A 15630-nucleotide genomic window follows, 5' to 3' on the forward strand; every position below is an offset into this window, starting at 1 on the left:
GGGCCGGAGATGGAGCCTCACGCATTCGCATATCTCGACGATATCGTGATAGTAACGCCAACTTTTGAAGAACATTTAGAATGGCTCGAGCGCGTACTAACGACAATCTTTGCGGCCGGTCTCACGATAAATCCGGAGAAATGTGAGTTTTGTCGCTCGCAGGTTCGATATCTTGGATTTGTCGTACAACGAGACGGGCTTATGGTAGATACGGACAAAGTTCAGCCAATATTAGACTATCCGGCTCCGCGCAATATCAAGCAAGTACGTAGATTTTTGGGCATGTCGTCTTGGTATCGTCGGTTTATACCACAGTTCGCAACCATTAGCGAACCGATAACCCGGCTTTTGAAAAAGGGTCAGCGCTGGGAGTGGGAGGATGCACAGTGTCGCGCTTTTGAGAAAATTCGGTCACACTTAGTTACCGCACCTACATTAGCGTGTCTGGATTTTAACGTTCCGTTTGTTTTGCAGACAGACGCGAGTTCGGTGGGAATAGGAGCCGTGTTAACCCAAAAGATAGGTGGGACCGAACATGTCGTAGCCTTCGCGAGTCGAGCTCTAGCAGACCCCGAGAAAAGGTACTCGGTTACAGAGCAAGAGTGTTTAGCGGTCGTATGGGCCATTAAGAAGTTTAGGCCGTATTTAGAGGGATACAAATTTACGATCGTGACAGACCACAGTAGCTTACGTTGGCTACATAATCTTAAAAATCCGACGGGCAGACTCGCGAGATGGGCTCTAGAACTCTTGGAGTACGATTATGAAATAGTCGATCGTAAAGGTGCATTGCATCACGTACCGGATGCGTTATCACGTATATATGAGAGTGACACCGAGGTGAAAATAATGGTTGCCGTAGAAGCGGACATTATCGCGAATACGACCGATGCTTGGTATCGTAAGCGTTGCGGAGAGGTCGCGAACGGACCTCGACGTTTTACAGATTGGCGAATAGTAGATAATCAATTATATTATTGCAGGCCCAAAGCTATTGTATCGGATATTGTGGAGGACTTAGATCGATGGAAACTGGTACTGCCGAAAGAATTGAGAGAAACAGCGCTTAGAGAGGCACACGACACACCGCAGTCGGGACATTTAGGGGTGGAGAAGACGTTCCACCGACTAGCAGTCACGTATTATTGGCCGAATATGTTTCGGGAGACCGCGAAGTACGTTAGGCAATGCGACGTTTGCCAACGTACCAAGGTCGAGCAAGCCAACCCGGCGGGTCTCATGGGTCACCGCGTCGTGGAAGGCCCATGGACCATGGTGGCTGCCGACATAATGGGTCCGTTTCCGAAAAGCAAGGCGGGTTATGCGTACGTTTTAGTAGTGCAAGATCTATTCACAAAGTGGATGGAATGTTTTGCGTTAAGGGCCGCTAACGGCAAGAAAATTTGTGAGGCTTTGAGAGAAGTCATTTCGCGTTGGGGTACGCCAAAATTTTTGCTGACGGATAACGGCACAAAATTCGCAAATCAGACTTTGCGAACGTTCTCGGAAGAACACGGGATAACCCACACGACAATTCCGCCATACCACCCGCAGGCTAATCCAGTAGAGCGCGTCAATCGGGTTTTGAAGACCATGATAGTTGCCTTTTTAGAGAGAGATCATAGGGAATGGGATGAGCATTTGCGAGATTTTCGATTCGCGTATAACACCGCTCACCATTCATCTGTCGGCACGTCATCGGCGCTTTTAAATCTCGGACGGGAACTAACACCGATACAATCGATACGCGAGCGATGCGCGAACGTTGGGGAGGTGGAACCACGCGATCCGGCGGAATGGTCCGAGAGAATGCGAAAAATGCGATCTTTGCACGATTGGGTGAAGGAAAATCTCGAGCGAGCCTATCAGAAGTAGTCCACTTATTATAATTTGAGACGTCGCGATATTGTGTTTAACGTTGGAGATCTAGTGCTGAAACGGCAGCATGTGTTGTCATCTGCGACACATAATATTGCGGCCAAATTGGCACCGAAATTTCACGGCCCCTTTAGAATTAATAAAATATTGTCGAACGTGGTGTACGAGCTCGCGGATTTGGAGGGAAAAATCGTGGGTAAAACGCACATAAAGGACCTCAAATCCTATCACCTTTCTTTTGGTCGGTGAACGTAGCGGCGATTTGTTGGAGAGAGGACCAGGACAGAGGCTCGAATGTTTTTTTCGGCTCTGATTGGTGATTGCGGAGAAGTTGGTGGCTGTCGACACTCGTCGCCAGCCAAGACCTCCTCGGTCCTCTCCTGGGAAGGGGGAGTTGTGACGTGACGTTTTTGGGACGTCCGTCACAAGGGCCGAATGGCCCGATCGGGGGCGGTTTTTCGGGGGCCTGCGTCTTCCTAATTTAGGGAGAGAGCGGCCCGATGGTCAGATCAGCGCGATCTGACTTTCGATTGGAAAAATCGAAAATGTAAGCTCGAGATGAGCCCGCGAATTAGTTGTCGGCACGAGGTCGAGCGACGGGATCCCATTCGGCGGAAGGAGAGGAAGAGAGAAGAGCGACGGCCAAGAGCGGGAGTCCAGGACACAGGAGACATCAAGTCGTAGTTTTTCAATATTAACTACATTTATGGTGGCCAATATACCTCGCTACCGATAATTTAATATTACTATGACAGGAACAGAAGCGAAGGACCGGAAGGAACCGGCCGAAGGGGCGGCCACTCCACCCGCGCGAAGCGAGGGAGTCCCAAGGACGGAGCGGCGGGAGGATTCTTGACCATGGACCTATTTTTCGAGATAGGACAGAGAACCGATCGGACGCTGCCGAAATTCCGCATCTGTCAGTCAAGCAACAACCGATTTAGGAAATTTCGGGGCGAGGAGCCCACCAACACGGCCGTGATGACAACAAGGATCGCGAGGACCGCAGGACGGCCCTGCGTAACGCGAAAGCGCCACAAGTGGCGCGATAGCGATTTATCGCGCCGACGTGTCTCCTGCAGGACTCTCGCTCGGCACTGTTCGGCGAGCTGTACGAGAAGACGCAGATTTTCCCAGGAGTGAGCGAAATACCGAACCGATTAAGAGAAGCATCGAGAACTTCCTGCCGGTGGGACGAGCGTCGTCGACCGATTTTGTTGCCGAATAATTGTAGGTAATTAATTCGGATGAGTCGCGCCCTTAATAGTTGTCGAGCCACGCGTTTTGGTGGATTAACTTGGTGAATATTTTTGGTAGATTAAGTCGCATGGCCGACGGGCAAATGTCGCTCATCCAAATTAGGTAAAATAGGCTCTCTCTATTCACTTCGCCGCCGCCGACAGTCATTAGTGTTATTTTCGCGTTTGTCTGTATAATATGTTGTGAATTATCGGGATTTTTGCGTGATCGATATTCCGACTCGCGCAAAGTATTGCGCCGCGCGACTCGTACACCACAGTCGTTATCGATAGTTTCCGTATTGTTTCTGTGTATTGTTAGCGCGTGTTTCGTGAGTATGGTAAGAAATTGGAGTCAGGAGGAAGCGAAATCCTCAAGATTCGTACAAGAAATCTATCGGGTGTCTGTGAGCCCGCTATTAGTTTCCGCGAGTCATGCGAGTTAGATATTCGGTATTTCAACGGAAAGGTCACCGTCATTGTTATTGAGACGTATATCGGCTTACCGCGAGCCGGACCAACGGACCGATTTGAGTCGCGCAACCTAGTATTTTCTATTGTGTCGAAGCGGATTCACGAGCGTGCGTAAAGTAGTTACCGGCGTATTCGAGAGATTTCTTTAGTTGTCGCGGCCTAATTAAGTCTCGTACGGCGGAAATCCTCGCGGCCTAAAAGTCGAGTTAAAGCGCGTAAAACGCCCGGTAATTTGATACTGTTGCGCACGGTCGTGCCGATCTCCGCGGAAATAATATATCTTATTCGCCAGTAAAATAATTACTATCATCCAAGGCTATTATTTATACGAACGGCTCTATGCTCTTGTTTCTTTCGTTTTAAATATATTATTGTTATTTGTTATCTTTGTTTTAACCAACCGAATGCTCATTTTGGCTCCCGTTCTCGACTTTCAAGATTTCTCCCGTCTTCCCCGAACCCCCCCCCCCCTCTACCATTTCGGGTATACTGAATAGCCGCGGAATTTTGCCGTCGCGTTAATTATCGGTCGCGCGATTATCTTTTGGTGTTGCGTTTTTCGTGAATGGTGCGGCCTGCCGTACTTGGCGCCCAACTTGGTTTATTTGTGATTCCGGGAATTTTTGTGAATCGCGAGATCGATATTCGAAATACGCGCCGAAGGTGTACCGTGGGCATCGGAGAACCGCCCGCCGAATCAATAATTATTAATTAAATAATTTAAAAAGGAATATACGGTTACAATATATATATATATTTAATAATCAACAATTCCTACAACATTGGGGGCTCTCCCGGGATATACGAGACATATGGAAGTGTCAAGAAGAAGGGACGGTAGTACGCGTGATACGCACAATAAGACGACGAAAGACGACGAAAAATTCCGGAAGACATAAGAAGAAAGACGATTGCGTGAGTACGGCGTTGACAAGAAAACACATCCAGGCGAAAGTATTATCGAAGACGTAACAATGAAGAGGCTTGAGCAAATTAAAACGGTGGCTAATAACCTCAAAACGAGCTCAACGAAGACCATCAAAGCGTTACATAAATTCATTTTCGAGCAAGAAGGTGATAGAGAAGCGGTTGCGTGAATTCAAGGGCTTCCCGTTCGCCAGTGATTCAGATGAGTATCGATCGAAAATAGCATTCGTAGAAGGTAATTTTAGTTGGGGAGATTTAATCTCTGTATGCAACATTTTAGCTATAGATTACTTTGGGACAAAGAAAGAATTGAATCAACGCATATGTAGCTGTTTAGTAGATCTCAATTCACTTAACGATGCTATTAGGCCGGATGGAGAAGAAAGTGATAAGGGCGATGACGAACAAGACGAAGAACAAAGCGACGATGAGGATGCAAAACGACAAAGAAAACGCTTACAATAAAGAAATAAGACAGACAAGAGAAGAAATAAAAGACAAAGAAGAGGAGGAAAATGGGACTGAAGGCGAAGACGAAAATAAGGATGAAAAAGAAAACGACGAGCGATCGGCAATAGTGGAAGCTAGAGAAATAAGCATAAGGTTTACAATGACCTTCAGAGATGTCGAAGATTCGATACGGCATTTCAATGGAGATGAGAAATATCCGGTGGAACGTTGGATAATGGATATCGAGGAATCCGCTAAATTATTTGGATGGACTGATATTCAGAGGTTGATATTCGCCAAAAAATCGTTGACAGGCTTAGCGAAACTGTTTATTCAGGGAGAAAGAGGCATAACGTCATGGAAGAAATTAAGGCAAGCGCTTAAAGATGAATTTAGTCATAAAATGAATAGTGCCGAATTACTCAACTTGTGTACAAGCTGTTGAGTAAAAGAAGAATTAAAACAGATGAATCGGTACAAGCTTATTTTCTAGTTATGAAGGAGATAGCTAATAGAGGTGAAATTGAAGACGAGGCACTGTACCATTACGTTATCGATGGCATAGATGACGGCGTTGCAAATAAAAGTATTATGTATGGAGCAAAGAACACAAAGGACTTTAAAGAAAAATTAAAGATATACGAAAGAATGAAAACAAAGATTTCAAACTCCAGTAAACCTCTGAGTACGGCTATAAATAAGAAAGCGAAACCGAAAGATGATGTTCGTTGCTACAACTGCGAAGCCAAGGGCCACAGGTTAGGTTAATTAAGTGTGAGTCCAAAAGCAAAGGCGTAAAATGCTTCAATTGCAACGAATTTGGACACAAGGCTCCCAAATGTAAAAAAGAAAAAATAAAGAAGAAGAAAGAAGAAGTACCGACAAAAACCGAGCCTGTGAATAGCCTAGGTACCCCAAGAAGTATGTACAAGACGATCAAGATACGGAACAAGCAGTTGAATGCTTTGATTGACACTAGCAGTCAATTTAACATTATTGACGATAATCCGTACAGAACAGTCGGATCACCTCCATTGTCCAGAACTACATTGCGTTTTTCAGGATTTGGAAGAAACGAAGTAGAGCCGATGGGATACCTTGAGGAAGAAATCTTAATTGATAATGAATCTTTTCAAGTAATTATATATGTAGTATCAAATGACGTCATGACTATGAAAGCTATAATAGGAAACGAGTTGCTAACACAAGCCGAGCTCATGATTAAGCAAAACGGCATCATCATTAAGAAAATACACAAATTAGATTTAATGCACTTACCCTGCTATATCATAGAAGAAAATATTCCAGACACCGCGCATATTGCTGGCAAAGAAGTAAGGAAAGAGGTGGAGCGCCTACTTGAAGATTATCGACCCGAGAAAACGAAGGACGCCAATGTTGAAATGGCGATTAATGTCAAAGACAACCGAAAGATTTTTACAAGACCAAGGCGTTTACCAATGCCGGAAAGGAAGATCGTAGAAGAACAAGTGGAGCAATGGATTAAGGAAGGAATCGTAGAGCCATGCTCATCTGAATACGCCAGTCCAGTGGTGGTAGTACGAAAGCGAGACGGGACGCTAAGAGTATGTATAGACTTCCGAGCGATGAATGAAATAGTGGATAAAGACCGGCATCCGCTTCCCTTAATCGAAGATATACTGGATAAATTGCAAAAGGCACACGTCTTCAGTTCCATTGACCTCAGGAACGGATACTCTCATGTACGTGTGAAGAAAGATGCTCGGAAATATACATCATTCGTGACACATAATGGTCAGTACCAATTCTTGAGAGTACCATTTGGGTTTTGCAACTCAGCGGCGGTATTTCAGCGATACATAAACGTAATTTTCGAAGATCTAATAGTAAAAGGAATAGTTTTGTCACTCGTCGATGACTTCATAATTCCAGGAGAAGATGAAAAAGACGCTCTTGATAACCTGAAGATCGTGCTGGAACAAGCAAAGAAATATGGGCTTGAGATTAATAAGAAGAAATGTCAGCTGTTGCAAACCCGTATTACATTTTTAGGATATGTGATCGAGGATGACAAACTCTATCCTTCTGTTGAAAAGACTAAAGCTGTATTAAAATATCCCGAACCAAGAACGATAAAGAAAGTTCAAAGCTTCCTTGAACTTACAGGATACTTTCGAAAATTTATCCTTAATTACTTAAGGATTGTCAAACTGCTGAGTGACATACTAAAGAAGAATTCAGTATTCCGATTTACGGAACCCGAAGAAGGGCGTTTGAGAAGCTGAAGAGGTGTCTTGCGGAAGAGCCGGTTTTGCGCATATACAATTTCGACTATGAAACCGAAATACACATCGATGCCAGTCAAGATGGATACGGAGCAGTTCTGCTGCAGAAATCACCTACAGACAATCAATTGCACCCAGTGTACTTTATGAGTAAGAAAACGACTGATGCTGAAAGGAAATATTCAGGTTATGAGTTTGAAGCTCTGGCGGTGGTAGAAGCTCTAAGGAAGTTTCGTATTTATCCATTAGGTAAAACTTTCAAAACCATTACTGATTGTTCTGCATTTCAGCAAACGATACGCAAGAAAGATTTGTCGCCCCGAATCGCGACATGGGTCCAGTTTCTCCAAGATTTTAACTACATTATGGAACATCGATCGGGAGCAAGGATGAAGCATGCAGATGCACTAAGTCGCAACCCAGTCATTGGCAGTAACGTAATTCCACAAATCAAGAGAGCACAATTTTCTTTTGCACAATGGATTAGTCTATAAGCATGTAAATGGGTACGAATTAATGGCACTAAAATCCATGCAAGCCGAGATCATAAAGCGAGCTCACGAGAAGGGACACTTCGCAGCAAAGCGGACCGAAGAAAACATCAAGCAAGAGTTCTATGTTCCTAATCTACGAGTTAAAGTGGAGAGGTGCATCGATAATTGTTTAAAATGCATCTTAGTCAACAAGAAAGCCGGAAAGAAGGAAGGTCTGTTGCATCCGTTGACCAAAGAAGACGTACCACTACATACCTATTATGTAGACCATTTAGGACCGCTTGAGTCGACAAATAAGAATTACAAACACATTTTGGCTGTAGTCGACTCCTTCACGAAATTCATATGGCTGTACTGTTAAATCTACAATCTCTAAAGAAGTTATTGATAAGTTGGAATTACAAAAGAGTGTGTTCGGAAATCCTACATCATTTCAGACCGAGGAACGGCCTTCACCTCGAACGAGTTCGAAGATTATTGTCACAAGAGAGATATCAAACACTACAAGATCACCGCCGGCCTACCAAGGGCAAACGGCCAGATCGAGAAGATCAATCGCACGATCATACCAGTGTTGGCAAAAATGTCGATTGAAGAACCTAGCAAGTAGTACAAGCATGTTCCAAAATTACAACATATGTTGAATTCCACCTATCAGCGGAGCATCAACACGACACCTTTCGAGCTATTAATAGGAGCTAAGATGAAAACCGAAGATGATCTTAAGATGAAAGAAGCCATAGAACAGGAGATATTAGATGATTTCGAGAACGCCAGGCAACAATTGAGGAACGACGCGAAGAAACAAATCGAAAAAGTGCAGCACGAAAATCAAAGGCATTACAACTTGCGGCGTAAGCCTCCTCGGGCATACGAGTTAAATGACTTGGTGGCAATTAAACGCACGCAAATGGGGCCAGGCTTGAAGCTGAAGTCAAATTATCTTGGTCCATATCGTACAGTCAAGGTCAAACCCAAAGACACGTATGACAAAAAAAGGCAAACAAGAAGGACCAACGAGGACAACCACCTGCGCCGGGTACATGAAGACGTGGACAAAGGATCGCGATAACCGTGTGTCATCTGAGGCGGATGACAAGTCAGGATAGCCGAGCTATGGGATCTGACCCCGCGGCTCGAAAAATGTTACCGGCCGAGAGAAAAGAGAGAGGGCGTAGAGGAGAGCGACAGGAGCGCCCAGTTAGTGAGTGGACGTATGATCGAGATCACGCTCAAAAGAAAAAAAAAAAAAGAGACACCTGTTTAAACTTTGTATTTTTTTATATATATATATATTTAATAATCAACAATTCCTACAGTATTGACGCTTTATACATTAATATATATGTTCAAATGATATAATATTATCGATATAAAATAATCAATTATGTGCAAAATGGTTCTTTGCATACATATAATTATATTACATTATTTTATAAAAAGGGGAAAACTTATAAATATCTCGCATTGCACAACATGCTACTATAATATTAGTTATACGAATGCGAAGAAAACCAAAGTATTCATATAGAGTATTTACTTATTATTCTTAAAGTGGATCTTACTGCAACAAAATATTATTCATTTTGTCAGTATACGTACATAATATATATACTTTGATTTTCTTTGCATACGTATAACTATATTACGTTATTTTATCAAAAAAAGAAAAACTTATAAATATCTCGCATTGCATAACATGCTACTATAATATTAGTTATACATATGCGAAAAAACCAAAGTATTCATATATAGTATTTACTTATTAATTAATTATATTGTACTTACTGTCTGTTACTATCAAACCTCTGTAACCCAATATGTTACGCTGTTTAGCAAAGTTTTTCAGTTGGGATTGCATATGGTATAAAACCGTATGCAATTCCAGCTGAAGAAATCCCAGCTATAAAAGTATACCGGTCTTCTCGAAAGAATTGATGTTGCTTTATCCTGCAAATAAGTGCTGTAATTTAGATAATATTCATATATAATCAAGAAATATACTTATAAAACAATAAATAAACATATCTAAACAGATATATATATATGAAATGTCAATCTACTTACTCGATAGCATCAAATATATTTTCTGCAGCAGATTTAAATATAACCTTAACTTTTTTATATCTTGACATCGCGATGCTATCGCGTTCCGCGTGATACATATCATATATATATACGTATGCACGCACATACACATTGTCTCTCAAAACGTATTTGCGAATAATCGTACATGAGCGCTGTGAACGTACCTTGAGGGACAAAATCGCTTTACGTGTGTGCGTGCAAGCGTACGTACGTGAGAATCTGAAATCTTATGATGATCATCCTGATTATTATAATAATGATAAAGGACGAAAAATGTCACATTTCTGGTATACAATTATCATTCCTCAAGATTGACTGCACCAATCTTATTCAAACTGGTCGCAATTGAAAGCTTGCATCCACATTGTATAAGAAAAGTGCCGTTAGATTTTTGATTACGGCTTTAGTTATTAAAATATCTTAATCGAAAATTTACTAGACCTAAAATTCCGGATAAACTACTTGGTAGTGCCACGGCCCTTGTACATAGGGAGACCGTTGACAAGCTGGAACGAATTTTTTCATACTTGGCGTCGCGACGCTATCATGTCGCTTGAAATGCCTTAAACACATACATATGCGCGAAAATAATTTCCTTGTTGTGTAACCATGGTTGCATATTATGGGAAGCATCCCTGACATGGTCGTTGAGTATTTAGAAACACGTCAACATCTGTAATTAAGTAACAATTATTACGAAATGTCCGCTTAACTTAATAAAGCCTTTTAAACATGGGAATTAATTTCTTTGACGTTCCTACGCTGCTATCAAAATTTTTTATCATGACTAGGTCTCCGTTTTTATATATCAATGCAGGCTTCCGTTTTTTATCAATATGCGCCTTATTGTACATTTGAGACTTACAAGTTTTATCGGCAACGTCATTTCTAATTTTAATAATATCTACTCGTTCAGTATCGTCAGTATATTGTAAATTTCTTAATTCCTGTAATTCCTTAAAACTATCGATAGATTTTCCGCGCTGATCAACCCCAAATAATAGCTGACTCGCAGTACACCCGGTGGTCTTGCTAACTGAATTGTTTAATGCGTACTCTATTTCCGGCAAAATCCCATGTCAAAATTTCCCCGTCGGGTCACCCGACATTTTCCCTAACATGGGAATTAGGATTTGATTGACGCGTTCCATTTGCCCATTGGCTTGAGGCGAACCTGTTGCTACCTTAATATGTTTTACATTATTTTCCTGCAAGAACTTCAAGAATTCATTCGAAGTGAATCACATCCCTCGATCTGTTACAATCACTAAAGGGTGACTATAATTATGAAAGTATTGTTTTAAATGGTTAATAGCTTCCTTGCTAGCTATCGTTTTAACTGCATATAATTTTACAAATTTAGTGAAAGCATCAACTACAAATAAAATATCGCTTAATGGAATGTTTATCTATCGGCCCTATATGGTCAATATGCAAAATAGCAAATGGAACGTTGCCTTTCGGAATCGTATTCAAAAATCTTTCTGCCTTCCCCGTCTTGGGCGCATAAGCAACATTTTAAACAATTTTTTATATTCTCAACTCCAAGGTGTCCCATTTCGTCGTAATACTTAAAAATAATATTCCTTTCTATTATCTTAGGAACAATAGCTTATCGTCCCTTTTTCTATACACGAGTCCATTACGCAATTCAAAAAATTTACTTTCGGATTGTTCAATTGATTCCTTACTTCTACAATTTTCGAATCTTGTCCTTGGTTAAGTGTAAGATTCTATTCAAAAATTCCATTGTCTTTCACAATTCCCACCGTTTGACTAATACCCGTATTCATAGTCCTTTCTTATTTTAAGGTCGGAGAAAGCCTCCATGAAGAATTCCTTGAATCTGCAAGGCCATCTTGTTTCATAGATGGACCTCGAATCTCCCTTTCAGAAGGAAGGAATATTTCAGGGATTTTTAATGACCTACTGGAGGCAGCACCGTTTTATGCTGCTGCAACTAATTTCATATAATACATATGAAAACTTTTTCGTATCGTTAATCGTAAAGCATTATTGAATATTTTTGATAAATTCAATCGTAATCAAGTATTGTGCAATAATGGATAAAGATAAAAATGTTCATTATACGGAGCAGGAGCGAATGCTCTTGGCGCAGCTGATCTCGGAAGAAAAAGTTATTGAAAATAAGAAATCTGGTGCAACAGATCTAAAAGATAAGGCGGATGCATGGGAAAGAATTACAAAAAAATATGCTAGTGAAGATTGCATGCCTCGCTCCATCAAGCAACTGAAGAAATGCTGGGACAATATGAAGCAAAAGTAAGTAATAATAATCTCGGTGGTAAATAGTAATGATAATTGATAATTAATCAGTTTATTATAATTTTTTTTTTGAGTGTACATTCTCCTTCTTACATATGTATATTTCTATATTCGGTTTTTATTAAATATATTTTTATTATTTTATTAATTAATCATTTTAGGAAACGAAGATTAACCACGACGATTCGACACGAGCAGCTTATGATAGGTGGAGGTCCTGCTGCAGTACAGCCAAATGACCCAGTGATGGAATTCATGGATGCAACAAATGAAAATTTAGATGTGAAAATTGATTGTGCTTTTGACAGCAGTGCAGTATTTGAAAAAAAATGTAAGCACCGTATATATAAATCTTTTTTTTCTTTTATATTATGACAATCATGTTTGACTTTTTAGAAAACGTAAAGATGGATCATACATCTACAAAAAGAAAATTGATTATTGACAATAAAGATGAAGAGAAAGAGGAAGGATATCGGTGATGAAGTTTATATATATGATCAGAGCATTCCTCATTGTAGTAGCATACCATTAGGAAAAAGCTTAAAAAACATACAGGTAATGAAAAAGCTTATGAAAAACATACAGATAATGAAAAAGCTTATGAATTAGGTTAATATTAATTATTAATATTATTTAATATGAGTTAGAATTCATTGTCATTTTAATAATGTTGTCATTTTAATAACATTGCTGTAAAGATAGATCGTACATTTACAAGGAGAAAATTCATCATTGAAAATAAAGATGAGAAAAAAAGGAAGATATCAATGATAAAGCTTATATATTGTACGTGATCAGAGCATTCCTCATCGTAGCATACCATTAGAAAAAAGAACCACTTCAAATATGAAAAACATACAGGTAATCAAAAAGCTTATGAATTAGGTTAATATTAATTATTAATATTACTTAATATGAATTAGAATTCTTTGTCATTTTAATAACATTGCTGTAATAAAACAAATATAAAAAAAAATAATACTAACAGTAAAGTAATTGATTTTCAGGACATCCGATCAAAAGGAATTAAAATTAATAAAAATTCGAGAAGCAATTGAGCAGCAGCGGGAGCTTCATGTTAAAAAAATGAAGATTGCTGAAGCAAAGAAGATTGTTTTGTTAAAACTTTTAAAGGAGGAAGAGGCGCTTAGACAAACTGCATAGTATTATATTATGTATTAGTAACGTAATAATATATGTGATAAAATAATATATATGATAAAATATTAATAATATAATAATATTGTATATGGTATATGTTAAAATATCAAAATATATAGTTTTTAAAATATAAAGCTGTTACTTTCTTAATTTTTTAAAACTATCCTATAGATACAGATAAAAGTTATGTTTCTAAATATTTAGTTATTATTCTTATTAGTGAATATAACGTAAAATGTTATTTATATATATTTACGTATAATAGAAACTATATTTACTAAAAATGATAAAATCTTGTTTAAATTTTGAAATCACTTTAAATGAGGAATATTTTATTTTAGTTTTGTTAAATAAATAAAACACTTTTTAAATTAAAATTAGTTTTTAATCTATATGTACAAATGTAAAAGTTTATGGTCCATACTATAATATATATCAAACATACATATGTATATATTTTAATTAGATATTTTATCTTGATTCACATTATTAAAACATGCGCACAACTCATTGTAAATATAAACTAATATAATATAATATAAATATAATTGATTTGTAGCACTGTTTCATGATTATGAAAAATGCCTTAAAATAAAAGCATTTCTATGCGCAAGTCCTATGCCATTTTGTTCTCTATTTACATTATTTTGAAATACATTTTCATTAAACTCGTGATTCAAGTGGTCTTCAACCACTTCGCCTAGATTATGTTGCGTTATATACTCGCGATCAACTACGTGCCCGAGGTATTTTAATCGATCGACGCAAAATCTGCACTTCTCTGGGTTGAGGCGCAAACTCGCCCCGCGAAGTCGGCGGAAGACCTCGGTTAGTAACTTCAAGTGCTCCTCAAACGTTTTGCTGATTACTATAATATCGTCTTAGTAAACAAATACGTTCGGTTCGAGGGCTGGGCCGATGACAGTATCCAGTAATCGTTGGAAGGTGGCCGGTGCGGAATGCAATCCGAACGGCATGACCGTAAATTGATACTGCCCTCTTCCGGGTATCGTAAAGGCGGTGACCGGTCGGCTGGCGGGTTTGAGCGGTACTTGCCAGTACCCATTCTTCAGATCGAGCGTTGACAGATATCGCGCGCCCCCTAGTTTTTTTAATGTCGCGGTTACTTGCGGCAAGGGGTACGCGTCCTTCTCCGTGGCGTCATTCACCTTGCGGAAGTCTATACAAAACCGGTACTTTCCGTCTTTTTTTTACTAATACTACGGGAAAGCTCCAGGCGCTCTTGGATGGTTCGATGACGCCGGCGGCCTCCATCTCGGCCACCTCACGGTCTATAACGGCCTGCATTGCCAGGTTTCGTGGTCGGTATCGTTGTTTTATCGGCGTTGTATCTCGAAGCCGTATCTCGTGTTGCATGCAGTCGGTCGGTCCCTGAATGTTTGTGAATTTTGCTAGTTCTCGGTCGAGAAAATTTTTCAGTTTTCTTACTTCGTTTCCGGTCTGCGGCGTTAGACCCCCCGTAGTTCCGTGGGATGTTTGCGCTGGGCGTGTATCGCGGCGGGGTGAGGCCGATGCCGGTGCGTGACCAGAGGTCCACGCCGATTAGTACCGGGCTTTCGAGCGTCGGCAAGATAGTGAAATCATGCCAGTAGGTTTTGCTGGTGATCCGGACGGGCAGCGTGATCGTGCCGATCGTGTTGGTGGTCTCGCCGTCCGCGAGTTGTACTTCCCCTTCGTGTGATATGACCTTGTGTCCCCATCGTTGTGCAAGGCTAACCGTTCTGGCGTTCGCGAAGGATACTTCGGACCCGGAGTCGAGCAGTGCGTCGTATCGCTCTCGGTTAATCTGTATCTGCAGGTGTGGCCGTGGCGTGTACTTTATGCAGGGCCCGGGGCGCCGGCCATCGTGGCCCCGGCCCGCTCGGCGTTTTGCGCCCGCGGGTGGCATTGTCGCGTGAGTATGTCGTTGCCACATTGTGAGCAGAATTTTAGCGGTGGGCGCTGACAGTTAAATCTCGTATGACCCCGCTGTTTGCACCGCCAACAGCATTCTTCTCGGTTGTACGCGGTGGCGACGGTCGGAGTCGCCGTTCCCGGGCGGTTGCGTCGGGCTTCGGTCGCGCACTCGGCGTCGATCTCCGAGTTCGGTTGCGCGCGGCTGCAGGTCGCCGACCTCTCCCGTTTCGTCGTATATGATGAACCGTTTGAGTTCCGGGCGCATGTTCTGATATACACGCTCGTACTCCTCTTCCGGTGTGAATTCGCCGACCCGTCGCATGAGCGTTAAGATGTCGGCCACGTATCTTTTGAATTTTTCACCGGGTTGTTGACGGCGGTCGGCGGCTTCGCGGCGGAGGACGGCCTGGTACCGGCGGAGCAGGAATTGTGCCCGGAACGCGCGGT

Source organism: Polyergus mexicanus, unplaced genomic scaffold (assembly GCF_030449975.1).
Source record: "Polyergus mexicanus isolate NDT 795.1 unplaced genomic scaffold, iyPolMexi1.0 SCAF_24, whole genome shotgun sequence".
NCBI lineage: Eukaryota > Metazoa > Arthropoda > Insecta > Hymenoptera > Formicidae > Polyergus > Polyergus mexicanus.